Source organism: Drosophila kikkawai, chromosome 3R (assembly GCF_030179895.1).
Source record: "Drosophila kikkawai strain 14028-0561.14 chromosome 3R, DkikHiC1v2, whole genome shotgun sequence".
Taxonomy (NCBI): Eukaryota; Metazoa; Arthropoda; class Insecta; order Diptera; family Drosophilidae; genus Drosophila; species Drosophila kikkawai.
The window spans coordinates 2,110,947-2,136,982 of record NC_091731.1 but is presented as its reverse complement, the minus strand read 5'-3'; the positions used below and the strand labels follow the sequence as shown (position 1 = coordinate 2,136,982).

General features: G+C 40.3%; 1 long non-coding RNA gene across 2 annotated transcripts in view; it reads left to right on the top strand.

Annotated features, from left to right (window-relative positions):
* The window catches only part of LOC138928930 (uncharacterized), a 1,213,248-nt gene that overhangs the window by 845,297 nt on the left and 341,915 nt on the right, over positions 1-26,036 (top strand). For both annotated transcript variants that reach the window (XR_011445338.1, XR_011445337.1), the window contains exons 5-6: positions 1,692-1,888; positions 1,944-2,063. This is a non-coding gene — a long non-coding RNA (uncharacterized lncRNA). The remainder of the gene's footprint in view (positions 1-1,691; positions 1,889-1,943; positions 2,064-26,036) is intronic.

Here is a 26,036-nt window from a genome sequence, read left to right as displayed (position 1 = left end):
TTTATGTGTTCTATGTCTTTTTTTTTTAATACGAGAGCGGCTAGTTTTTGCCGCCTTTGGTCATCTTCTTCCGATATCGGTTGAAATTCTAAGCCTTCATAGTATATATTCAAGGGTTGCCTATGTAGAAGGTCTGGTGCATCCGATGAAGGTCCAAGTTCTTGAACTTCTGAGTTTGATTGGTTCTCTTGGAAAGAAAGTTTTCCCTTTCACTATGAGTTTTATTATTACTTTATGTGTACAAAACTGTTCTAATTTTAGTCAGAAGTTTGCCACGCAGTGAAGGAGACATTTTCGACCCTATAAAGTATATATATTCTTGATCATCATCAACAGCCGAGTCGATCTAGCCATGACCGTCTGTCCGTCCGTCTGTCCGTCTGTCCGTTTCTACGCAAAGTAAACTGTAACTGTCAAACTGTGAAATGCTATGTATAAATATACAACTTTTATATATTTCCTTTTATTTTTTCCTATTAATTTAACTAGAATGGCTGGATTCTTAATGGTCCAATTGCAAACTGGAAGGGTATACAAACTGCGGAGTGCTTCCTTTCTTGTTATTTTTATTTCTAAATGTTGGGTTATCTGGACAAATCGGATTTATCTTTGGTATCTTTGGCATCTATTTTTATAAATTCAAAACCTTTAAGGGGGTCTTCTCATTCAAAGCCGTTTTTTGGACCCTTTTTAAAAAAATTCTTACTTAAAAACGCAAAGAATAATTGAAAGATTTTTTTATTTATTGTATTCAAAAATGTTCAAAGTAACTAAAAAAGTTGTTCTTGCCTCGATACGAGGGTTGACCAAAGAGTAATGAGACTTCAAACTTGGTGGTCGAAAAAAAAGGTGTCGTCCTGGCGGCCACGGTTCAGGGTCTCCAGAGCGTCCGAAATGAAAAATAAGAACGGGGTTATAGATGTCATTTTCGGCTGACGGAACAGATTTTTTTTTTTAATTTTTAAAACAAAATGGCGGCCATTCAAAAAAAAAAAAATCGATTTCGGGCGTTTTTTTTTTGTAGTTTAGTGTAAAAAAAAAATAGAAAAAAAAATTCTTTTTTAAATCTGTTCCGTCAGCCGAAAATGGTGACAGTTCTGCGTCGATTCCACTTTGTTTCATGAAAATCGGTTCAGTTGAACTGGAGATATCATGGCCGCCAGTTCGAAAAACGTGGTTTCGAGATAAACGCGTTTGAAGTTTGAAAAAAGCTCATTTTGCGAAGACCTTGCTTCACAAAAAAGGCTGTATCTTCTAAAGTATTTCGAATTTCTAAAAATCCTTTTGGGGACATATACAGACATTCCCAAGCTATGAATAAATGCAAAAAAAAAAAATCGAAAAAAAAAATTTCCCAATGAGAAGACCCCCTTAAACAGTTATTTTTAAAAGAAATACTATTGAAAACCATTCCTATGCGTGTAACCTTGTAGCTTGTTGATATTAATCTTTCAAGACACTAAGGCAGGTTTTTTTTTTTCTTAATATAAAATCTATATTTCTTTCCCCCATTTATGTACGTTTATGATTCTATGCGAATCTTTTTTGAGAAGTATTTTGCTTGATTTGAATTTGCAAGAATTAAAATATGAATTTTCTTACTCAAATTATGTGTTCGCCTCTTCTCTTTTTTTCTTGTATATTCTAATGTATATTTTTATATAATTTGGTATTATTGTACGATTAATAAGTGTGGCAGCCTGAAGATCCCAGATCGGTATAAGCAACGAACTGGAGCGAAGGGAATTGTCAATCTAAGACTCAGGAAATCGAATGAACTCAAGATATTACTGTTGGAAGTATGGACCCAAACAATCACCTTATTTTCGCGACCTTATCTTAAGATTTCTATCCTCACTTGTGCAATTCAACTATGTCTTACCACGAGGTGAGTCGTGTTAATAGTGCGTAATATATTTCAAATATAAATTCTATGTTTGCAGCTACTATACGCTGATGGTTTGGTTCCCAGAAATATTTCAAAGGTTTAATGCTTACGAGGAAGCATATCCTGGAACACCAGCATCTATATGTGATGTTTCTCCTATTATAACATCAAATTTGTAAGTAATCCAAATGCTACATTATTCATTGATATTTTAATATTCCTCTTCTTTGCATTTATACAAATTAACCATACAGCAGTTCACAGGTTGTATATTATATTTGTACATACTGTCTTTTACAATGCCAATAATATTTAGTTCAAAATTAAGGGTTCTGTTTATAATTAAAATATATGATGTCTTTTCGGTTGAACCTTTTTTTACATCTTGTCTTACAAAATAAAATAACATTGAAATATTATACATATATCGTCTATCACTTTAATAACGAAGAAATCTTTTGAATGCCTGTTTATAAACCACCATGATTTCGCTTAAATTGCCACTGAACTATTTTTATACTTATTCTGTTAACTACCGCTCATGCATATGCATTTCTTGTGAATTAATTCATTTTAGTTTTCTGCTATTACGGGTTTCTTTCAATTTTTGTGTCGGTCCCTTTTTTCAACGGTCAATCTTTGTTGGTTATAGTTAAGGGGGGCATATACATGTAAACGGTCAAAATTTAGGAAATTTTCGTGAATTTTTTAATGTAGGAAGTAGTCAAGCAATCTTCGTGAAACTTTGGAGATTGTTAAAAGTAGAATCGGAGATGATAAAATAATTTTGTTATAAAACATATTTTACAAAATGGCGGACGTATGGAAAATATGCCGCAGCGCCTCGAGATTTGAATTTTCCGGCTATGGACACGATAGAGCACGTAATTTATATAGAAAATCCTCAAACACAAATTTTTTGTATTCTTAACACCTTTACCTTCTATTTGAACCTAAAAAACCAAAAAGAAATTATGACAATAAAATTAAATTCAGTTTTGAAGGAAAAATGCTATTTTCAGGGAATCAGATTTCATTTCCCACCCTCTTAAAAAATAGTAATACTAATTTCTATTACCACCATTTCGGTTCAGCTAGAAGATAATTTCATGCTGATTATAATAATTCTTGATTCACTCCGATATGTTACATAGTTTTTTGTGAATCGTGTCCATAGCATAGGTAAAAATGCAAAAATTTAACACTTATACACCTTGTATACCTTTCGTTCGTACCTGATTTGAGGCACTTAAAGTTGGAATTCGATTATAAAACTTACACAGTATGTTCTTTAAGTAATAAACTGTTTTTTAAACCAAAAAAAAATTTGCCAAAAAATGTTGGTTTACATGTATGTAAAAAGGGAAGTGATCGAAGCAGGCGGAGAGCTTCGAAGTGTGGTGGCCAGTCGCAAACCGAAAATAAAATATATGAGAAATACGGAAATTAATTTGTGAACATTGCGAAAATGCAAATCACATTTGAATTCGCATATGCCCACAAGCAAAACGTAGAGTATAGCGGAGAGCGTCGATAGAAGTTTATCTGGCCTGCTCTTGCATACAGCCTACCGGCATAGCGCTAACCCTTTCTCGTGTGCACCGAATGCGTGTGAAGACAGAAAAGGCGAAGAGCGACTGGAAGCACTCCGTTAGGTGAAGTTTGGCAACGCTGCAATTGCGTACAGCTAACTTCTCGAGTCAGAGTTCTCGCTCATTTCATTTTTGGCACTAATAACGTTCGCATGCAAACCGCTTCTGATCGTTGTAATAATAGTGGAAAATTTTCAACCGCGTGGCCGAAAATTTTAAAGTGTTTTCTGGCCAAGGAAAATGAGTTCACCAGTGCAGAAGGAGTTTCGGAGAAACGAACCCAGCACAAGGGGTAAATATTTCCGTGAAAAGTGCAAATGAAAGGCAGTGTTTAAGTGCATATTTTTGTGTAGGAAAGAGACGGAAGATACGTCGGCCGGCAACTTCAGCGCCAGAGCGGCAGCATTACGCCAGTTCTCGGGTGTTGGTCACCGGCTGGTAGACCGTTTTGGAGGCCGCTGGCCGAGATCAGTGCGACAACCGCCGTACTCTTTTGGACGTGCCACGCGCTGACTGCCACGTTTGAGGTTGGAATCGACCTGCGAGCGAGCACGCCCAAACCCCATCGGCCTTAACCTCAAATTTTGAGCGACACTTCGGCCGCGACACCGTGTGCCACATGAAGGTTCGGATTTAACCTTAATCCGACCTGCCGTTCCCAATCAGCCAATCCATCCCAGGCGTGGTGTCGGAGTACCCATGCGGGTTAGGCTACCCTAAGGAACGCGAGGAGGAGGAGAAGGAGCTACGAGCTCCTGCAGAAGCAACGACGATCGGTTGACCGTTGGTTTTGCTGCCGTAACTAGAAGGAGGAGACGAATGTGAGGCGACGCTCGCCTACACTTTACGCGCACGTGCCACGTGCGGCACCATATCCCAGAGCGGGATGAAATAAGGAGAACAGACCTCTCGTCTGGCATGCGAAGACGCCAAACCCTTCGTATGCGGTGAATCGAACAGGAGATCTGGAGGAGAATGCCGCAAGGAGGCATCGCCATGTGCAGAGCTGCAGCCAATCAACGTTGACGTGTGCTGCAGATAATTTTCTTTGTTTAGGGATTCAGAGCCAATGTGCTGAAATTGTAGATCTAATTTTTTGATAATAATACTGTTTGTATTCAAGTAATGTAAATTTAGGGCCGTTTGAGCAACACAAAAATAATATTTGTCAGAAGTTAACAACATTTCTTGATTAAATCTAGCACAGCGTCTTCGATGGGCCCACCGAACCTGCTTCAACCGGATTTGTGAGTAAGTGAGATCTATCCCTATAAAAACAATGATTTCTGACTTTACAAATATATTCTATTTTTGTGTGTGCATTTAAATAACGATACGCCATATAAATTAGTCAAATGATATATAAATATTTTTACGATTCAATTAAAGTAAATTTTCGTAGCATTATGATTAGGAGTAAATACACCGTAAGCAGCGATAAGAATTTTTGGAGCAAATAAGATTTTGTAGATGATAAGATGATGCGATTGGATAACGCTTTGTTATTGTTTTGGGCAATAGGCCAATATGATTGAATTTATGCGATACTTTGTTTTGATTGATTGATTCTTTTTCCAATATGTTGGAGTAATTTGAATTAGTTTTCGTAGATCGATCTTGATGCTGCCGCAATGTGAATTAGAATTATAATATAATAATAAACTTTGATTAAGGGATAACCGCAAACATAATCTCTCGAGTTATCATGGCAGGGAGGGTACAGAAAGGGATGGCGAATAACAGCTAGCCACCCCTACTCCTGGTGTTCTCTTGATTAGCTTACTGGTCCGTCCGCGCATTCCAGAATCCGAATATATCCTTTGTTGTTTTGAACTGTAGATTACAGTTAGTGCACTTAAAACTTTTCTTTTGCGTAGTGCAGTGTGTATATAGGGAAGATGAGGAAAACCCACGACAATCCGACGAGCTTAGCAAAGAGCAATGCTAGAAGTGCACGAAACCGAATCTCCTTATACACTAGGTTACCCTTAACCCGGTGAACACAGGCCAGGGAGCCCTGACGGGCAACCGACGAACCTAGTCTGGCTGACATAGAAAGACAAGGGGGAACCGACTAGCTGGCTGGCTACTACATAGAAAGAAAATGGCGCCCAAACGTGGGGCGGATAGCCGTATACCTATCGCTGTATGTTGACTACATAAGAAGAAAATGCCACAACCAATTTGGGGCAAGCAACAGTGATACTTCTAGACACCGAAACCGACTAGAGATTGCCAGATTTCTAAGTGCAGGAAACTAGAATGAAACTCAGCTCCACGATTTTGCTCTAGTAGTTACCAATAATTGTATTAGTGTCTGCTGAAGTTTAGTTTCAGGTCTTTTCAGTTTATGTAATGATCTCTAAGAATTCGAGGCCGGAATCGCGATCTTGATGCGAGTAATCTACGGATTAGGTCGACCACTCAGTTTGAAGTATTCATGTAATCTTGGAAGGATTGAAAGTAACAATAAGTAGAACTTATTTGCGGATTTGGATGAATTTGAATTAGGTCTCTAGGAATTGCGATTGTATTTCGAGTAATCTACGGAATAGTCGACCAGAACCAACAGTTCACTTGATATCTCATTTCCATGAATGTTCTTTAAACTTGCTTTTAGACTACGGGAGTCTGTTCAATGGAATTGCAAAGTATTGGAGATACTTCGATCTTTGACCGGTTCAGATAAAGTAACTCGAGAAGCAAGCACTCAAACTATATTTTTTTTATTAATTTTGCTTTGAAATTTAACTTTTTGTAAGCTATCAAGAAACATAAGGAGTTTAATTCACATAGCGAGCATGCAGTCATTATAAGATCAATCACGAAACTATTGAATTTATTTGTATATAACCAAAGTATTTTTGCGATATGTCAGTACGTCACAGCAACGTCGATTTATCTGCCGCAGCAGGCGGCGAAATTACATCTTGTACAATTTGTACGCAACCATTGAGCGCAAGCGATTTAACAGCAACTACTCCTTGCGGTCATACATTCCACCATCAGTGTATCAGGGATCATATGATTGATTCCAATGGATGTCCAAGGTGCAATCGAGAGTGCGCAGCACAACAATTGTCCTTGTCTTGCCACACGTCGAATCCGAGGCAGTAAATTCTGATAGGGTACACAGACAGAACCATTAGTAATAATAAACCCAGACGAGTCAAATAACAAACCGGACGAACCTAAACCGATTAATGTCAATCATTACCAGCCATTTCATGTCAGGGTAGCGAATTACGCAGCCGCAAGACAGCGAATCTTCGGAGAAGTCAGTTCTTGCTCCTGCGTTTGCAAAACAAGACGTTCAACCAAGCGTCTGCGAAGTTTTTGGAAAGCAGTTCGAGGCAGTCGCCAGAAACTAATTTCCGCAATCTTTATGAAGTCTGATAATCGTGTTTATACAGATATCAACATTGACGAGCATAAATACCTAGCTTTGTTGGATTCAGGTGCATCCATAAGTTGCATCGGTGGAACAGCAGCCAAGGAGCTAGAACACCATCCTAGAATGCGTAAATGCTCAGGCAGAATTCGAACAGCAAACAACTCGAAAAGTACAGTAGATGGAAGACTCGAGTTAGAAATTGTCTATCGGGGAGTTAAGAAGCCGATACAGTTTTTTGTAATTCCGGAGCTTGATCAAGATGTTTATCTTGGCATAGACTTCTGGCGCGATTTTGGATTGCTCAGTAAGATTATGGGTGATAAAATCTCTATAGCAGAGTTAGACATAGGTCGAGAAGACGAAGCTACGGAGAATCCGGATATTCACGTGCTGTCAGCACAACAAAAAGTAAGACTAGACTCAGTTATCGACAAATTGCCTTCTTACGAAAAGAATGGTCTTGGTCGAACACATTTGATGGAACATTGTATTGATGTAGCAGAGGCGAAACCAGTTAAGCAGCGTCATTGGCCAATATCGCCAGCAAAAGAAAATCTCATGTTTTCCGAATTAGAGAACATGCTAGCGCTAGGCGTAATAGAAGAATCCAAAAGTCCATGGAGCAGCAACTGTGTTCTCGTGAGGAAAGGACCTAAAGTTCGCTTATGTCTAGATTCTAGGGAAGTGAATAAGCTGACTGTTAAGGATGCATATCCACTACCGCACATAGACGGTATACTTAGTCGTTTACCTCCCGCACGCTTCATCACAGGCCTTGATATGAAACACGCGTTTTGGCAAATACCTCTCGAGGAGAAGTCCAGACAATATACCGCATTTACGATACCGAACCGGCCGTTATACCAATATAAGGTTATGCCTTTTGGTCTCTGTAATGCGGCCCAAACTTTGTGTAGATTGATGGATTTGGCTATCCCAGCGAAATTGCGTACGAGAGTATTTGTCTACTTAGACGATCTTTTGGTGCTTTCTGACGATTTCGAATCCCATATGAAACTGTTAGAGGAAATAGCAGGTTATCTCCGTGACGCGAATCTAACGATAAACATAGCCAAGTCAAAGTTCTGCATGACCCAAATCAGATATTTAGGCTTTGTCATTGGTGATGGTGAGCTGAAAGTCGATCCAGAGAAAGTAAGCGCGATCGAAAATTTTCCTGTACCCACTACGGTCAAACAGTTGCGCAGATTTCTAGGGTTAGCCGGTTGGTACCGACGTTTTGTGGACAACTATGCCGCAATAGCCGTACCACTGACAGATTTGCTTAAGAAGAACAAAGTTCTTACATGGACTCAAGAAGCAGAGGACGCATTTGTTCAACTCAAGTCCAAGTTAATCTCATCTCCAGTTTTGAGAACACCAGATTTCAAGAAGCCGTTTATACTGCTTTGCGATGCAAGTTTATATGGTCTCGGGTGTGTCTTAGTTCAAGAAAACGAGGAGGGAGTCGAACTACCGATAGCATATATGTCTGAAAAACTGTCTAAAGCACAGCGAAATTATTCGGTTACCGAGTTAGAGTGCTTAGCTGTAATCAAGGGCATCAATAAGTTCAGAGCATACATTGAAGGTCAAGAGTTCTGTGTGATTACCGATCATGCTTCACTTCAATGGCTAATGCGACAGAAGGATTTATCAGGACGTCTAGCCAGATGGGCCATTCGTCTGCAAGGATTTTCGTTTACGATTAAACATCGAAAGGGATCTGAAAATGTCGTAGCTGACGCGCTTTCGCGACGCGAAGAGGCAGAAGTGTCGAGCATAACGGATCTTGGACCAATTATCGACTTGAATTCGGTTGATTTCAATTCAGAACAGTACGTCGAACTGAGAAAAAGGATTCAGGACAACCAGTCACGTCTTCCTGATCTCAGGGTCGTGGACAAATTTGTGTATAAGAGAACTGAACCAGCTAAGGGAGAAGTGTTGCAAGACGAGTCATGGAAGCTTTGGATTCCAATAAACCTCATCGACCAAGTACTAGCGCGAGCACATGATTCACCCGATGCTGCTCACATTGGCATGAACAAGATGATCGAAAAGATCAGACGTCATCTATTCTGGCCAGGAATGGTTACTCAAATTCGTAATTATGTCTCAGATTGTAGTGTTTGTAAATCAACAAAGAGCCCTAACAAAGTTCTTAGACCACCTATGGGTAAACCCGTTACATCTGATCGTCCATTTCAGCGACTATACATGGATCTTCTCGGTCCATATCCAAGGTCAAAGAAAGGGAACATAGGACTTTTAATTGTAGTTGATCACTGCACTAAATTCCATTTCTTGCAGCCACTTCGGAAGTTTACATCTGAAAGGATCTGTGAGTATCTCGAGAAACACGTATTTTACACCTTCGGTACTCCAGAATCGATACTGACCGATAACGGATCACAATTTAAATCGGGTCATTTCAGAGCGTTTCTAACCAAGTTCGGAATTAAACAGATATGTACAGCAATTTATTCGCCGCAAGCGAATGCAAGCGAGCGTGTAAATAGGTCGATCCTAGCCGCGATCAGAGCTTATATCGGATCGGACCACACGAATTGGGACTTAAATATCGATGCGATAAGTGCATCACTAAGATCAAGTATTCATAGGAGTACAGGGTTTTCCCCGTATTTTCTTTGTTTTGGACAGAACATGATAGCCAATGGACAGGATTATGAGTTGCTTCGAAATCTGAATTCATTATCTGACGATATAGGTATAAAAACAGCCGACATGTTACAGGTAGCGAGACAGCAAGCTAGAAAGAAGATTTCGGAATCACATGCAGCAAATGCTAGGGTATACAATTTGCGTAGTCGAGTCGTGCATTTGAAAGTGGGAGACACCGTATTCGCTCGCAGTTTTGCTCAAAGCAATGCTGGCAAGAAGTTCAGTAGCAAGCTAGCACCCGTTTTCGTCAAAGCATCAATAACGAAGAAAATCAGCCCGACGTATTACGAACTAGCTAACGAATCGAACAAGTCCTTGGGCGTATATCACCTGAAAGATATCAGAACATGACACAGATAAGGAATTTGCAACTGACCTTTGTTTTTGTCAGTTAACCCTTCTGCGAGTTAAACCTCTTGCAAAGTTAACTGTGGTGTGGTGGCCAGTCGCAAACCGAAAATAAAATATATGAGAAATACGGAAATTAATTTGTGAACATTGCGAAAATGCAAATCACATTTGAATTCGCATATGCCCACAAGCAAAACGTAGAGTATAGCGGAGAGCGTCGATAGAAGTTTATCTGGCCTGCTCTTGCATACAGCCTACCGGCATAGCGCTAACCCTTTCTCGTGTGCACCGAATGCGTGTGAAGACAGAAAAGGCGAAGAGCGACTGGAAGCACTCCGTTAGGTGAAGTTTGGCAACGCTGCAATTGCGTACAGCTAACTTCTCGAGTCAGAGTTCTCGCTCATTTCATTTTTGGCACTAATAACGTTCGCATGCAAACCGCTGCTGATCGTTGTAATAATAGTGGAAAATTTTCAACCGCGTGGCCGAAAATTTTAAAGTGTTTTCTGGCCAAGGAAAAGGAGTTCACCAGTGCAGAAGGAGTTTCGGAGAAACGAACCCAGCACAAGGGGTAAATATTTCCGTGAAAAGTGCAAATGAAAGGCAGTGTTTAAGTGCATATTTTTGTGTAGGAAAGAGACGGAAGATACGTCGGCCGGCAACTTCAGCGCCAGAGCGGCAGCATTACGCCAGTTCTCGGGTGTTGGTCACCGGCTGGTAGACCGTTTTGGAGGCCGCTGGCCGAGATCAGTGCGACAACCGCCGTACTCTTTTGGACGTGCCACGCGCTGACTGCCACGTTTGAGGTTGGAATCGACCTGCGAGCGAGCACGCCCAAACCCCATCGGCCTTAACCTCAAATTTTGAGCGACACTTCGGCCGCGACACCGTGTGCCACATGAAGGTTCGGATTTAACCTTAATCCGACCTGCCGTTCCCAATCAGCCAATCCATCCCAGGCGTGGTGTCGGAGTACCCATGCGGGTTAGGCTACCCTAAGGAACGCGAGGAGGAGGAGAAGGAGCTACGAGCTCCTGCAGAAGCAACGACGATCGGTTGACCGTTGGTTTTGCTGCCGTAACTAGAAGGAGGAGACGAATGTGAGGCGACGCTCGCCTACACTTTACGCGCACGTGCCACGTGCGGCACCATATCCCAGAGCGGGATGAAATAAGGAGAACAGACCTCTCGTCTGGCATGCGAAGACGCCAAACCCTTCGTATGCGGTGAATCGAACAGGAGATCTGGAGGAGAATGCCGCAAGGAGGCATCGCCATGTGCAGAGCTGCAGCCAATCAACGTTGACGTGTGCTGCAGATAATTTTCTTTGTTTAGGGATTCAGAGCCAATGTGCTGAAATTGTAGATCTAATTTTTTGATAATAATACTGTTTGTATTCAAGTAATGTAAATTTAGGGCCGTTTGAGCAACACAAAAATAATATTTGTCAGAAGTTAACAACATTTCTTGATTAAATCTAGCACAGCGTCTTCGATGGGCCCACCGAACCTGCTTCAACCGGATTTGTGAGTAAGTGAGATCTATCCCTATAAAAACAATGATTTCTGACTTTACAAATATATTCTATTTTTGTGTGTGCATTTAAATAACGATACGCCATATAAATTAGTCAAATGATATATAAATATTTTTACGATTCAATTAAAGTAAATTTTCGTAGCATTATGATTAGGAGTAAATACACCGTAAGCAGCGATAAGAATTTTTGGAGCAAATAAGATTTTGTAGATGATAAGATGATGCGATTGGATAACGCTTTGTTATTGTTTTGGGCAATAGGCCAATATGATTGAATTTATGCGATACTTTGTTTTGATTGATTGATTCTTTTTCCAATATGTTGGAGTAATTTGAATTAGTTTTCGTAGATCGATCTTGATGCTGCCGCAATGTGAATTAGAATTATAATATAATAATAAACTTTGATTAAGGGATAACCGCAAACATAATCTCTCGAGTTATCATGGCAGGGAGGGTACAGAAGGGGATGGCGAATAACAGCTAGCCACCCCTACTCCTGGTGTTCTCTTGATTAGCTTACTGGTCCGTCCGCGCATTCCAGAATCCGAATATATCCTTTGTTGTTTTGAACTGTAGATTACAGTTAGTGCACTTAAAACTTTTCTTTTGCGTAGTGCAGTGTGTATATAGGGAAGATGAGGAAAACCCACGACAATCCGACGAGCTTAGCAAAGAGCAATGCTAGAAGTGCACGAAACCGAATCTCCTTATACACTAGGTTACCCTTAACCCGGTGAACACAGGCCAGGGAGCCCTGACGGGCAACCGACGAACCTAGTCTGGCTGACATAGAAAGACAAGGGGGAACCGACTAGCTGGCTGGCTACTACAGAAGTGACGGCAGCAAAGTAGGAACAGGGAGAATAATATTCATTCAGTTTTTGGAGTTCAGCAGTTACAGTTGAAATTCAGCAGATATAAAAGCAGAGAAAGTAACTAAAGTTCAAAAGAAAACGGAAAAAGCAGATAATAGGAAAAAAACTTGCAAATTTTAGAAACATATAATATCCGAAAATTATAATAAAACGTAACACAAGAGGGTAAATACCCATCTCACATTTGGGGGCTCGTCCAAACCTAAATTGCAAGTCCTGAGAAGTTTGAAAGGCGGATAGCGGAAGGGAATGAGTGTGAAGCCATATTACACTAGATCTGTCGCAACGGATAAAAGTATCAGAATGGATAAGTTTGGTAAAGCTGGTGAACAGGAGAATGACGATGAAGTTAAAAGCATGCATGCACTTTCCGAATCAAGAAGAGAACAAAAGGCTGCTAGAAGAAGCATGCAGAATCGTGTCGGAACAAGTGGAAGGCAGAATGATACAGTTATAGCAGTTGAGAGCAGCTCGATCGACGAAGACACAAAAACGCTGAAAGACCTTGTGCAGCTGCTTGCCATAAAGTTTGGAGCGGAGGAGCAGAACAGTGGATGCTGGATTACAGCGGAAAGCTTCGCGAGAATTATTCCAGAGTTTGACGGAGAATCCATTCCAGTAAAGTTCTGGTTTGACAACTTTGAGCAGAATGCTGCAGCCTACGGGCTGAACATAAAACAAATGTGGACATACACGGGCGAAAATGGTGAACACTGCAAAATTATTTTTGGAGTCTACGTTCGTTCGTCAATATTCAGAAATGCGTATGCTGATGTCCATGAGCAGCTCCGTACTCGGAAGAAACTCAAGGACGAATCATTTCATGTATACCTACTGCAGATGGCAGTTGGCAACATCGATGTACGTTCAGTAATCCGTTGTTGACGGCCTAAGCATGAGGAGTGACTTAAGATACTCTCTCTACTGTTGCAAAACGTACAAAGAGCTACAGGAGCAGAATGAGGTGTACGAACGCGGGGTCGACGGACAATAGGATGCAGCGCCAGTTCAACCACAGGAGGAATCATTGCTTCAATTGTGGATCTGCAGATCATCTTCGCAAGGATTGCAAGGCTGCCGTGAAATGCTTCAGTTGCAACAAAGAGGGTCACATGTCAAGGGATTGTCCTTGGTCAGCTGCTGGCGTTCAAGTTGTGCGGAGTGCAACTCGCATGAAAAAGGTGACCATCAACGACGTGGAAGTGGAGTGTCTGGTAGATACGGGAGCCGACGTATCTATTTTGCGCAATTATATCTTTAAGAAAATACCGAATGTGGTTTTGGTGAGATCTGCGTCGAAGCTGCGTGGGCTGGGAAAAAAGATCATGTTTATATGAGTGTTTGTTAGTGTGAGTAGGCTCTGATGCCTTGTTTGTGTCGCACCCAGCACTTGAACTAGGTGGACTGCAGTTGCAGGAGTAAAGATCTCTTTGAATTGCAGATGATTACTGACTTTATTGATTCAAACGATATTTATAGCTAACAAATGTGCTTGCATTTACGAATATTAATGATAATGAATAATGTAGGTTGCTAGTGCATGCGGAAACAAATATGCTTCTTGTTACAGATATTGATGTGCAAGAATAATGTAGGTTGTAATGGTATATGCGGAATGAGGCTATTGCTCCGTCCCACTTCATCGCGTCAGCAGAATCTACATATATACTGTAGCGACTGAACAGATCACATGTCCAGTTGGCTACTTTTTGGCTGAAGTTGCAGTAGATAAGGAGATGACGCCACACAAGTTTGTTGTTGTTGAGGATGAGGACATCGAGTATGACGCGCTGCTGGGATTCGATTTCATCTCGAAGTCCGAATTTTCGATGTTGGTCGACGGATACAGGTTTTCTTCCCCGCTGGGGCAGAAGGCTTGTGAGGAATCAAACCAGATCAGTATTTATAATATAATAAATACAGATGAGGAAATAGATGTTCCTCCGCAGTACGCTAAGGAGAAGTTGGGAGGCAGCCAGTAGCGGCCATCCTAGCTTACCTGAATGACACGGGCTGGTACTAAGAAGGGCGCAGACAACAGCAAATCGAGGGTGTGGATCAAAACGGAGCTCTGCTCCAATTGGAGGCGGCCAGGGCTGCCTCACCACTTTACCTACCTACCTACCTACGCTAAGGAAGTGGCGCAGCTCATCAAGAACTATAAGGCAGTGGATTTGGTAGCAGAAGTTCCAGTAAAGCTGCGAATTGTGCCGGATGGTGAAATCGTCCCATTTCGTCAATCCCCGAGTAGATTGGCGATTGCCGAGGAGAAGGACGTCGAAAAGCAGATCGGTGAATGGTTAGCTGCTGGAATCATACGCCCATCTACATCTAATTTTGCTAGCCGCATTGTATTGGTGAGCAAAAAAGATGGTACACGGCGTATTTGCGTCGATTTTCAAAAGCTGAACTCGAGAGATTGTTTTCCCGTTCCTGTAATCGACGACGTGCTACAAAAGCTGCAAAAAGCGAGGTTCTTTACCGTGATGGATTTAGAGAATGGTTTCTTTCACGTGGCTATTGAGGAAGATAGCAAGAAATTCACGGTGTTTATCACCAAATCCGGACTGTACGAATTCAATAGGACCCCGTTTGGATTTCGGAACTCACCATCTGTTTTTATTCGTTATGTTAACCATGTATTCCAGGAGCTGATGAACAAAGATGTACTCGACTTGTAATTCACGCCGAGACTGCTGAGCAATGTTTGAAGAAGATGGAACTCGTATTTCAAAAAGCTGGAGAGTTGTGTTTGAAGATAATGTGGCGAAAATGTCACTTCTTCCAGAAGAAAATGTACTTTTTGGGCCACAAGATTGAAGACTGAAACATAAGGCCTGGACAGATAAAAACAGATGCGGTTAGAAAATTTTCTGTGCCGAAAAACGTCAGAGCAGTCCAAGCTTTTTCGGGGCTGACTGGATTTTTTTAGAGCATTTGTTCTGAATTATTCACAGGTTGCCAGCCCATTGACTGATCTGCTGCGAAAAGATGCTTGATTTTTAATGGCTGAGACTCAAATGTATGCATTTCTAAGTTTGAAGGATGCATTGGCAAAATAACCCGTTTTAAAGCTGTACTGAGTTACACACGGATGCATAAAAAGATGAATTTGCAGCAGTTTTAATGCAGTGGTTCGATGGCAGACTTCATCCAATACAATATTGGAGCAAGAAGAAGAATGGTTAGCTGCTGGAATCATACGCCCATCTACATCTAATTTTGCTAGCCGCATTGTATTGGTGAGCAAAAAAGATGGTACACGGCGTATTTGCGTCGATTTTCAAAAGCTGAACTCGAGAGATTGTTTTCCCGTTCCTGTAATCGACGACGTGCTACAAAAGCTGCAAAAAGCGAGGTTCTTTACCGTGATGGATTTAGAGAATGGTTTCTTTCACGTGGCTATTGAGGAAGATAGCAAGAAATTCACGGTGTTTATCACCAAATCCGGACTGTACGAATTCAATAGGACCCCGTTTGGATTTCGGAACTCACCATCTGTTTTTATTCGTTATGTTAACCATGTATTCCAGGAGCTGATGAACAAAGATGTACTCGACTTGTAATTCACGCCGAGACTGCTGAGCAATGTTTGAAGAAGATGGAACTCGTATTTCAAAAAGCTGGAGAGCTGTGTTTGAAGATAATGTGGCGAAAATGTCACTTCTTCCAGAAGAAAATGTACTTTTTGGGCCACAAGATTGAAGACTGAAACATAAGGCCTGGACAGATAAAAACAGATGCGGTTAGAAAATTTTCTGTGCCGAAAAACGTCAGAGCAGTCCAAGCTTTTTCGGGGCTGACTGGATTTATTTAGAGCATTTGTTCTGAATTATTCACAGGTTGCCAGCCCATTGACTGATCTGCTGCGAAAAGATGCTTGATTTTTAATGGCTGAGACTCAAATGTATGCATTTCTAAGTTTGAAGGATGCATTGGCAAAATAACCCGTTTTAAAGCTGTACTGAGTTACACACGGATGCATAAAAAGATGAATTTGCAGCAGTTTTAATGCAGTGGTTTGATGGCAGACTTCATCCAATACAATATTGGAGCAAGAAGACGTCAGAAGCTGATTCCCGTCAGCACGGCTATATCTTGGAAGCAAAAGCTGTTTATTTAGCGGTAAAGAAATTCAGACATTATCTGCTGGCATCGCCATTTAAGTTGGTTACGGATTGCTCCGCTTTCAAGCAAACCCTACAGAAGGCGGACGTGCCAAGAGCAGTCACATAGTGGATTATTTATTTGCAGGATTTCGAGTTTAATGTGGAACATCGCCCTGGGGAACGGTTGAAGCATGTAGATTGCCTTAGTCGCTACCCCCACTGGGTTATGCTAGTGTCCTCTGAGATCACAGCTCAAATCAAATTCGCGCAAGGAAGGGACAAGATGCTGAAGGTAATTATGGAAATTTTGGCAAGCCGTCTATATGAGGGCTACAAGATAAAAGCTGGACTTGTCTATAAGGAGGTGAATGGCAATGACCTCCTCGTGATCCCGAAAACGATGGAAAAAGAAGTTATTGTTGACGCCCACAGTGCAGGTCATTTTGCACTACAAAAAACTGTTCACGCTGTTCAACAATCTTATAGGATTCCTCACTTGGAACAGAAGGTTCAGCAGGTGGTGAACAATTGTGTGAGATGTATAATTTTCAATAAGAAACTTGGCAAGAAAGAAGGATTTTTAAGCTGTATTGATAAAGGTGATCAACCCCTTCATACGCTGCACGTTGATCATCTCGGCCCAGTGGATGCCACTGGAAAACAGTATAAGTACATATTTGCGATGGTGGATTCATTTACAAGGTTTATATGGCTGTTCCCAACGAAAACTACAAGCAGCGAGTAGACGCTGAAGAAGTTAAAGATTTGGTCTGAAATTTAATTCACACGTGCATGCGTCCACTAAAAGGTCACCATTTGAACTGCTGTTTGGTGTGAAGATGAACAATAAGCCAATGGATCGTATGCTTCAGCTGCTGGAGGAGGAGATGTACTTAAACTTTGACGAGCAACGGCAGCAACAGAGAAAAGAGGCAAAGATCAAAATTCAACGAGCGCAGGAAGTGTATAAATGGAATTTTGAGCGAAAACGAAAACCGGAAGCTGATTATAAAGTTGGAGACTTAGTCGCTATACGCCGGACACAGTTTGTAGCTGGAAAGAAGTTGGCTGGAGAGTACATGGGACCGTACGAGGTTGCAAAAGTGAAGAGGAATGGCAGGTACGAAGTTCGGAAGGCAGCAGATTTCGAAGGACCAATTAACACTTCAACCAGTTGTGACTACATGAAGCTGTGGCGATATGTGCATGTGATTGGTCATCTGGGGCAGATAAGTAGTCAGGAATGGCCGAATGTAAAAAGGGAAGTGATCGAAGCAGGCGGAGAGCTTCGAAGTGACGGCAGCAAAGTAGGAACAGGGAGAATAATATTCATTCAGTTTTTGGAGTTCAGCAGTTACAGTTGAAATTCAGCAGATACAACAGCAGAGAAAGTAACTAAAGTTGAAAAGAAAACGGAAAAAGCAGATAATAGCAAAAAAAATTTCAAATTTTAGAAACATATAATATCCGAAAATTATTATAATGAAACGTAACACAAGAGGGTAAATACCCATCTCACATGTATATCCCCCCTTTAGCGATTTTAAGCTCGTTCACACTCGATCTCTTTCTCTAATGCTATTATACATACTTCCGCTCTCTGTTTAACCGATCTTCTTGTGCGTAGTGGTCGAAAGTGTGTGAATATGTCTTTCAATATTGTCTGCGTAATTTAAAGCTGCAAAAAAAAGTTTTGACAGACCAACCAAGTCTACATTGCTGGCTTTGCGATGGGGTGGGCCAATGAATCGATTGGACGGGCCGTGTCGCTGCAGTAATTTTCCTTTACCTTAGGTACTTACTGTTTGACATTTGAAAACAATTTGACACCTGCAGTTAAAAAAAAAACCAACCACTTCTCTCCAACTTTAAAAAGCTTACACAGCTCTCGAAATAGTATTACTTTTACTTAGTTGTACCTTTTATTTTGCATCCCAGGTAAATATGTTATGTTTATTGAAACGTGGTTAATGCCAAAAATTCTCAGTTCCGATATTTTTTCGTGTGTACACAATTTATGGAATGGACCATCTTTTCCAGCGAGAAGGTGACTCCAACCTCATCTTCAAACAGGATCCAATTTAAAATTAAAAACTTTAAAATTAAAATTATCATTTTTTAGGTAGTTTTATATATATGTATAACTTGTTCTTAAGCTTCCTACAACACGCTTTCAGATAAAGACCAACTAGGGACTCAAGGGTACTTTAATATACCTGGAGCTCGTTAGACACCAGATGGTCAATTGTTCTTCAAACTGTGGCAAGGCATGACCTCAATGTTGGCTAAGGATGGCCAGATAATGATAGCAGAAGTTGAGACATCCACCATGCGCCAAGGAAAATCCTCTATGAGAGTTGTAATTATGAATTAAATGTTAGAGTCGAAAATATCGTATGGAGCGCAGCGCCATGCGTTTTTTTTTAACAATCGATAACTGTAGCGCTGGTAGACAATGTAGAATAGGCAGAGCAAGCGCCATCTATGGGTCAGGTGATAAACTCTATTCGCTGTCTAAGAGAAGCAGCATAGGTCAACGGGGCGAATTGTCAGATGAGTTCTGGTGAGAGCGGGTTCCAGATCGGCTGGTAAGGGGTTTGGCGCCATAGGCAAGAGGCATCAGCGTTCTTTTCCATTTGAACCTTTCGCAGTGAAAGTAGTGCTGATCAGAAAAATTAAACGATATAAATGCTGGTGAACAAGACTTGGGCGCAGCGCATCAAAGCAAGGGAGCCCCGAAGGCGTTCAAACGGAAGAGGCTGTTATGTGCGAATACTAAAATTAAATAAACAAACTGAAAATCACCCAATGTTGTTTACCATAGGCCAGATGACGATCGGTATGTTCGATAACCGGTCATCGACGACTCGTAAGTCCAGGGAGTCTGGCAACTGAGTCCAATATGGAAGTGGTTCCTTAAACCGGATGACTCCCAAATGAACCGAAGCTTAAACCCGAGAATTTTTGAGTGGTTTTTGTTAGGTTTTTATTCCTAAATAGAATTTAAAAACAAATATAGCTGCCAGCCGTAAAGAAATACGAAAGACTACGACTACACCAAAACATTGCGAGCGGTAAAAATTGCCGCAAACTAAGTGAAAGAGAAATGTTAAATTAATCAACCATGTCACACGAAAATTTAATGTAATTTAACTCTTATTGATTCCGCCAACATATTAATTTGAAGCACTCAGTTATTGAAAACATAATACTCGCCATAAAATTATTTATTAGTATTTATTAAATTATTTATTTATATATTTATTTATAAATGTTCCCTGTGAAAGTCCTGCGGTACCGTTGGTAGGATGTCTCAATGTTATAATTTAAGAGAAATAATGAAAATACAGTGAAGTGGTAAAATGAAGGCAGAGTAGACATTCGTGTTGGGGGGGATGTGATGAATTGAGCAGATACGATCCACTACTGGAATTTTGGGAGATGTGTCAGAGGATGCACTCATGGTACAAGAAAATGTTGTTGTTGCCGTTGTCCAAGTTTGAAATTCCGTCTTGTTTTTTTTTTTTTTGTTGTGTCTGCTGCGTGTATATATTTTGGTTGTTCCACTCTCTGAGAGAGACTTTACCTAGCCGGCAACAACCACGCGAAAAGCAGGTCACAACAAGGTAACCTAATTTAATATTTTTTTGTGGCCGAATCCTATAGATTAGGTGAGTTAGGGAAAATAAAAAGAGAATAAAGGCGTTTCCGATCAGCAGAATTCTGTGAAATTTGTAGGGGTTCGGCAGCGAAAAAAAGAATAACTCAAATTAGGATATTGGAGACCGACCAGCAGCCGAGCACACACAAAGTTCGCATTGGAGCGATTTGGCGGCGGAGAGGGGACCAGTTCCTACGGAGTTTACGGTCGTCAAACAACGTCGAGGGATCGTCCAAACTTGGAAAAATAAAGGACAACCGCTGCGGGCGTTGTTTTCGTGTTGTGTCCCTGCACCTGATCTCGTTTTCTCGCGGTGAAAATTCCCTATACAAAATCTTCGTGAAAATCTTCCCAAAAAAGGGAAAAATAAAAGAATACTGAAGTGAAAAAAAGAGGGATATAAAGGCGGCCGCAGAAGAAATTTTAACCTCACATAACAGGTGAATAGGAGTAAAAAGGAAGGAAAACCAGAAAGGAAGCTAACTTCGGCACGCCGAAGTTTGTATACCCTTGCAGATCGGTTTTGATATTTATATTATAAATTATAATACTGAAAACACTCACAAAGCAGAGTTTCATTACATTTTACCTATACATACTTATTATGTTTACAGTTTGACTGTTACAGTTCTACATTCCCAGCTTTACATTTTCTCTACATTTACCGATCGGTTTATATGGCAGCTACATATATGATATAGTTGTCCGATGTTCATGAAATTTATACAAAAATTCTGAAATAATAAAAAAAGCTCATTTCTAAAAGTAGATAAGAATATGTTGAAAAACAACGAAGTTATATTTTTTTCCTATTCATTTTCCGATAGTTCCAATGGCAGCTATAAGATATAGTCGTCCAATTTTCATAAAATTTTTACCGAAATTCTGTAAATAATATAAAATGGCCATATCTAAAACATGATGCAAAAATGTTGAAAAAGAGCAAAGAGACAGACGGACGGACAGACGGACATGGCTAGATCGACTCGGCTGTTGATGCTGATCAAGAATATATATACTTTATAGGGTCGGAAACGTCTCCTTCACTGCGTTGCAAACTTCTGACTGAAATTATAATACCCTGCAAGGGTATAAAAAGGAGGATAGAAAACATAAAAAAAAATGTCGAATTTTTGGCCATATTAATTTAATTGTTTAATATATTCCAAATTAATTTTGTTTGATGTTTTTTAACGTGTAATTTTGTAAGGGTATTTGAGTTCGGTGAAAATTTCTAAAACTACAATTTACTAAGTGAGCCTATATATATATTTAAATCTTAGCAGGCGACTTACCCCATGCCAAAAAAAGGTTAAAAGAAATTAATTAAAAAGAAAATCCCCATGGCTCCATAAAAATATATACGCCTTCTTTCGCAGAAAAACAAACAGAAAAATGGTTAAATTATTTTAGCGGCTATTTTTGATTTTAATTTTTTTTTTTGTCATTGGTTGAAGTTGTCCGGCAAAACAAAAAAAAAAAATAATACAGAACAAAAAGGGAAAAGAAAGATGAGTTAAAACTTGCCAAATATCGAGATTTTCGCAGATCAGTAAAGAGCGATAAAATAACTGTAACGAAGTAAATGTAGTAGTTATTGAAGGCGAGCGCAGAACTCACTCAGCCGAATATAGTATGGAGAGCGTTTGCTTGTACACTTGCTGTGTTTCGAGTCTTTGAGAAAAAGAATTTGGGATAAAAAAATGGATATAAAAAAATGTATAAAAATTAAAATGCTATGAATTTGAAGAAAATGCATTATTTAAGCTAAGTTTAAAAAATTTTATGGAAATTAAGTCAGTTGAGAAGGCATGCCGCATTTTAATTAAAACCTTGGATAGCTAGCGGGACGTCCAGGGTTCGTGCAGGAATATTTGTTGGATTCAGGCGTGGTTTCTGTAAGAGATTACGACCCAGTCCCAGAGTAGAACGCTAGAGGATTATGCCGTTAAATGTATATTAATCTTTATTTACTTAAAAGGTACAATTCTTCAGTGGTACAATTCCGAGTGGTCTTCCTCGTCCTGCTCTGCGGCTGTCCAGTAGGGAAGATACCGCTAGTTTCGCCCAAAGGTGGGTCTGTGGCCTTGAAAGCCACCCACAAGCGATTGCGTTCGGACTCGTTAGTCATCCACGAGATCGGACTCGAAAGTCAACTCAGAGAATCGGACTCGAAAGTCAGCAGTGTTTTGGACTCGCAAGTCTGCAGAGAGGATCGGACTTGAAAGTCTGCAGAGGTCGGACTCGCAAGTCAGCCGAGTTTGGACTCGAACGTCAGCAGAGATCCTAACTACGATTTATAAATAGGAACCTGACCTAATCGCAGTCGGCTGCCTAGTAACTTCTCCATGGCCTTGGCCCGCGAACATTAATAATTATTCAGGCTAAGGTGTTACTCGAAAGAAGCGATCACGCGAAATGTTCTCCGGCTGTGCTCGTCGACTAATGGTGTAGATCTTTGCTACTTTTTTCGTATCGCCTATTTTCATTATTTCAAAAAGAAATCGCGTGAAAGGACAAGCTAAAACAAAGGGACGAAATACTACATATTTTAACCAGAATTTACGGAAATCAAACAGAAACTAATTTAGGGGTATATTGCACATTTTCTTGTCTTGGCACACCAGAAAATCTCAGATGTTGGTAGAGATTGTAAGGATTCCAGGATTCCTCTCCAGAAATATCTATATTTTAAGAGACGGCCAGAACATGGACGCCGAATTTTATTGAATTTTCTAGGGGCAAAATGGCAGCGAAAGGGGCTCGTTTTAAAAGGGGAACTCTGGCTTCGGGAAAATGGGAACCTTGGACGGTCACCCTGGCGATGGCCAGGTGCTCCTCCGTTTCCTGCACCCGCTCGGTTGCCCAGCAGCGGCGACTCTTTCGATCGGCAAAATCTCCGCCGCCCGGGTTGACCCAGCGGCGATGGCGGCGATGGCGTCAAAATAAGGGTTGGTTGTTGCTACGCGGAGTTCGGTGTGAGTCAGAGGGAGAAGGGGATACTATTTTGGTCTTCATTTTATTACTTAGCTGTATTCGGTTTGGTACATTTATTCCTAACTTAGATTTGGCTACGGCTAACGGCACCTAGCCTGGCCCTACGCCACACTCCAGAAATCTACTCTGACATGGCTCTCCGCCGGCTCACCCGCTATCGTCGGTGGGCGAGGACACGTGTCCGTCAGCCGAAGGCTCCTTAGGCACTCGCGTGTCCTTTTGGGACTTGGGTACTTGCGTCGATGTTTCGAGTCCTTTTGGACTTGTCGCGGTGACCGATCGCGTTTGCTGTCGCCAGAGAAGTCCTTTTGGACTTGTCGATTTGGGAGTTTATTCCCGCGTGTCCTTTGAGGACTTGTCGCCCGCGGCGGGAGAGATGTGTAACGATCGCGTTCGAAGCTGCCAGAGAAGTGATCGCGGTCGAAAGTTGCAAAGCCCTTGTCGCCTAGTCTCTGCCAAAAATGTCCGGGCAGCGCAGCTTCGGCCGTCGGCTTTGTTATTGTTTTTTTGTTTATGTTTTGATCGTGTTGTTTATGTTTTGATCGGCATGTAAACAAGCACGATCAAAACGTAAACAAGCACGATCGTTGTTGTCGTCCCGGAGGGGAAATGTCGCTGCCTCCAGTGTTGCCAGTTTAGCTTATTGTAAGCTAGTTCTAGCATATATGAAACTGGAAAAGCTTGTAAAATTTGCATCAAGCTTATAGCTTGAAATATAGCTTATTTTAAAATTCATCTAGCATATTCTAGCTTTAAATATATTTACGATATCAAAGGTTTGTTTTGTAAGAAAAAAATACTTTATGGCATGAAAATACCGGAGCTTGTTCATATAATTTCGTATGATCGTGAATTAATTTCTATTGATAGTGTCATCGAAGATCTATATGTTGTCTGAAGTGTTACCACCAATCATTTGGAGTGAGAAATGTTGCCATACGTACACCTTGCCTAAAAAATACTTTATGCTTATAGGATATATATATATTATATTTTCAATATTTCAATTTTTGAGATATGGCCAAGTTATATTATTTCAGATTTTCGGTTTTAATTTTATGAAAATCGGACGACTATGTCTTATAGCTGCCATAGGAACGATCGGGAAATTAATAAAAAAAATATATATAACTTTGTTGTTTTTCAACGTATTTTCATCTACTCTCAGATACGAGCTTATTTAATTATTTCAGAATTTTGGCATACATTTTATGAAAATCAGACAACTATATCATATAGCTGCAATAGAAGCGATCGGTAGATGTAGAGAAAATGTTAAGCTGGGAATGTAAAACTGTAACCGTCAAACTGTAAACATAATAAGTATAAGTAAAATGTTTCGAAACTTTGTTTTGTGTGTGTTTTCAGCATTTCTTTATGCTATATATAAATATACAACTTGTAAATATTTTATTTTTTTTTAAATTATTTAACGAGAATGGCTCGATTCTTAATGATCCAATTGCAATCTGCAAGGGTATACAAACTTCGGTGTGCCGAAGTTAGCTTCCTTTCTTGTTTTTTTTAATATTAGCTTATTCTAGCTTATTTTTTTCAAAAAACTAGCTTATATGGGCGCTCATCACCTGGCAACACTGGCTGCCTCTGCCGCTGTCGCGTCGGCAGCGGAGAGGGGAAATGTCTTCAGCGCGGTCGCGGTCTCTACAGTCCGTCTTTGAAAAATGTTTACGCCTGTTCGTTGCGGTCTTAATTTAAATCTAATTTGGCCCTTCTTGGGCAAGGTAACTCCGGCTCCGTGCCGCTAAATGTGTGTGTGAGTGTGTGCGTGTGGTGTGTGTTATGAGTTATGCTTAATTCTAGCTTATTAAATACCTTAAATGCTAGGATTAATTATCTTATTTATATACACTATAGTGCACTATTTATATAGGGTTTTGTGACTTCGTCACAAGATTCATATTGCCCTCCCTTCCTTTGACCGCTTTATTACCACAAAGATATATAAATATTTAAGCGGTCCCATTGGTGTGCAGGGGTGTTAGGGGTTCATATCATGTCGAGTCAAATAAACTCGGTGGAATTAAAACATTATAATTTTATTTAAAACCTAACAGAAAAATACGGGTCACTCATTGGACAATTTCGGAATAAATAAAACAAATTAAAACCTAGCATAGAAACTTATAAAAGCATACAAATATAAAAATATAAAATATATAAAGTAGAATAGTCATAAATGGTATGATAATGTAGTTAGGATAGATAATAGATATTCATGCGGCCAAATGCGATAAGTTTAATAAAATCAATTGAACAAATTAACTAGACTAGAATTACTATTAAACTTTCTCTTTAAATTTTTCTTTACATTTTTTTTTCTATATTGGCAAAGGCGAATCAGACTGTTTTTGGCAAGATTTAGATAAAATTTGAGGAATACAGAAACACGCAAATTGGTTATTAAATATTTTTTTGCACTTCTAACCTTTGGACTCTCATTCTTTTTTATACCCTTGCAGGGTATTATAATGTCAGTCAGAAGTTTGCAACGCAGTGAAGGAGACCTTTCCGACCCTATAAAGTATATATATTCTTGATCAGCATCAACAGCCGAGTTGATCTAGCCATGTCCGTCTGTCCGTCCGTCTGTCCGTTTCTACGCAAACTAGTCCCTCAGTTTTAAAGCTATCTGAATGAAACTTTGCATATAGTCTTCTATATACTCTCACTGCTATATATGTCGGAGCGGGCCGGATCGGACGACTATATCATATAGCTGCCATACAAATGTTCGATAAATTTTCGTAAAAATTGTTTGAAAATCGGACCACTATATCTTATAGCTGCCATAGGAACGATCGGGAAATTAATGGAAAAAATTATAACTTCGTTGTTTTTATACCCTTGCAGGGTATTATAATTTCAGTCAGAAGTTTGCAACGCAGTGAAGGAGACGTTTCCGACCCTATAAAGTATATATA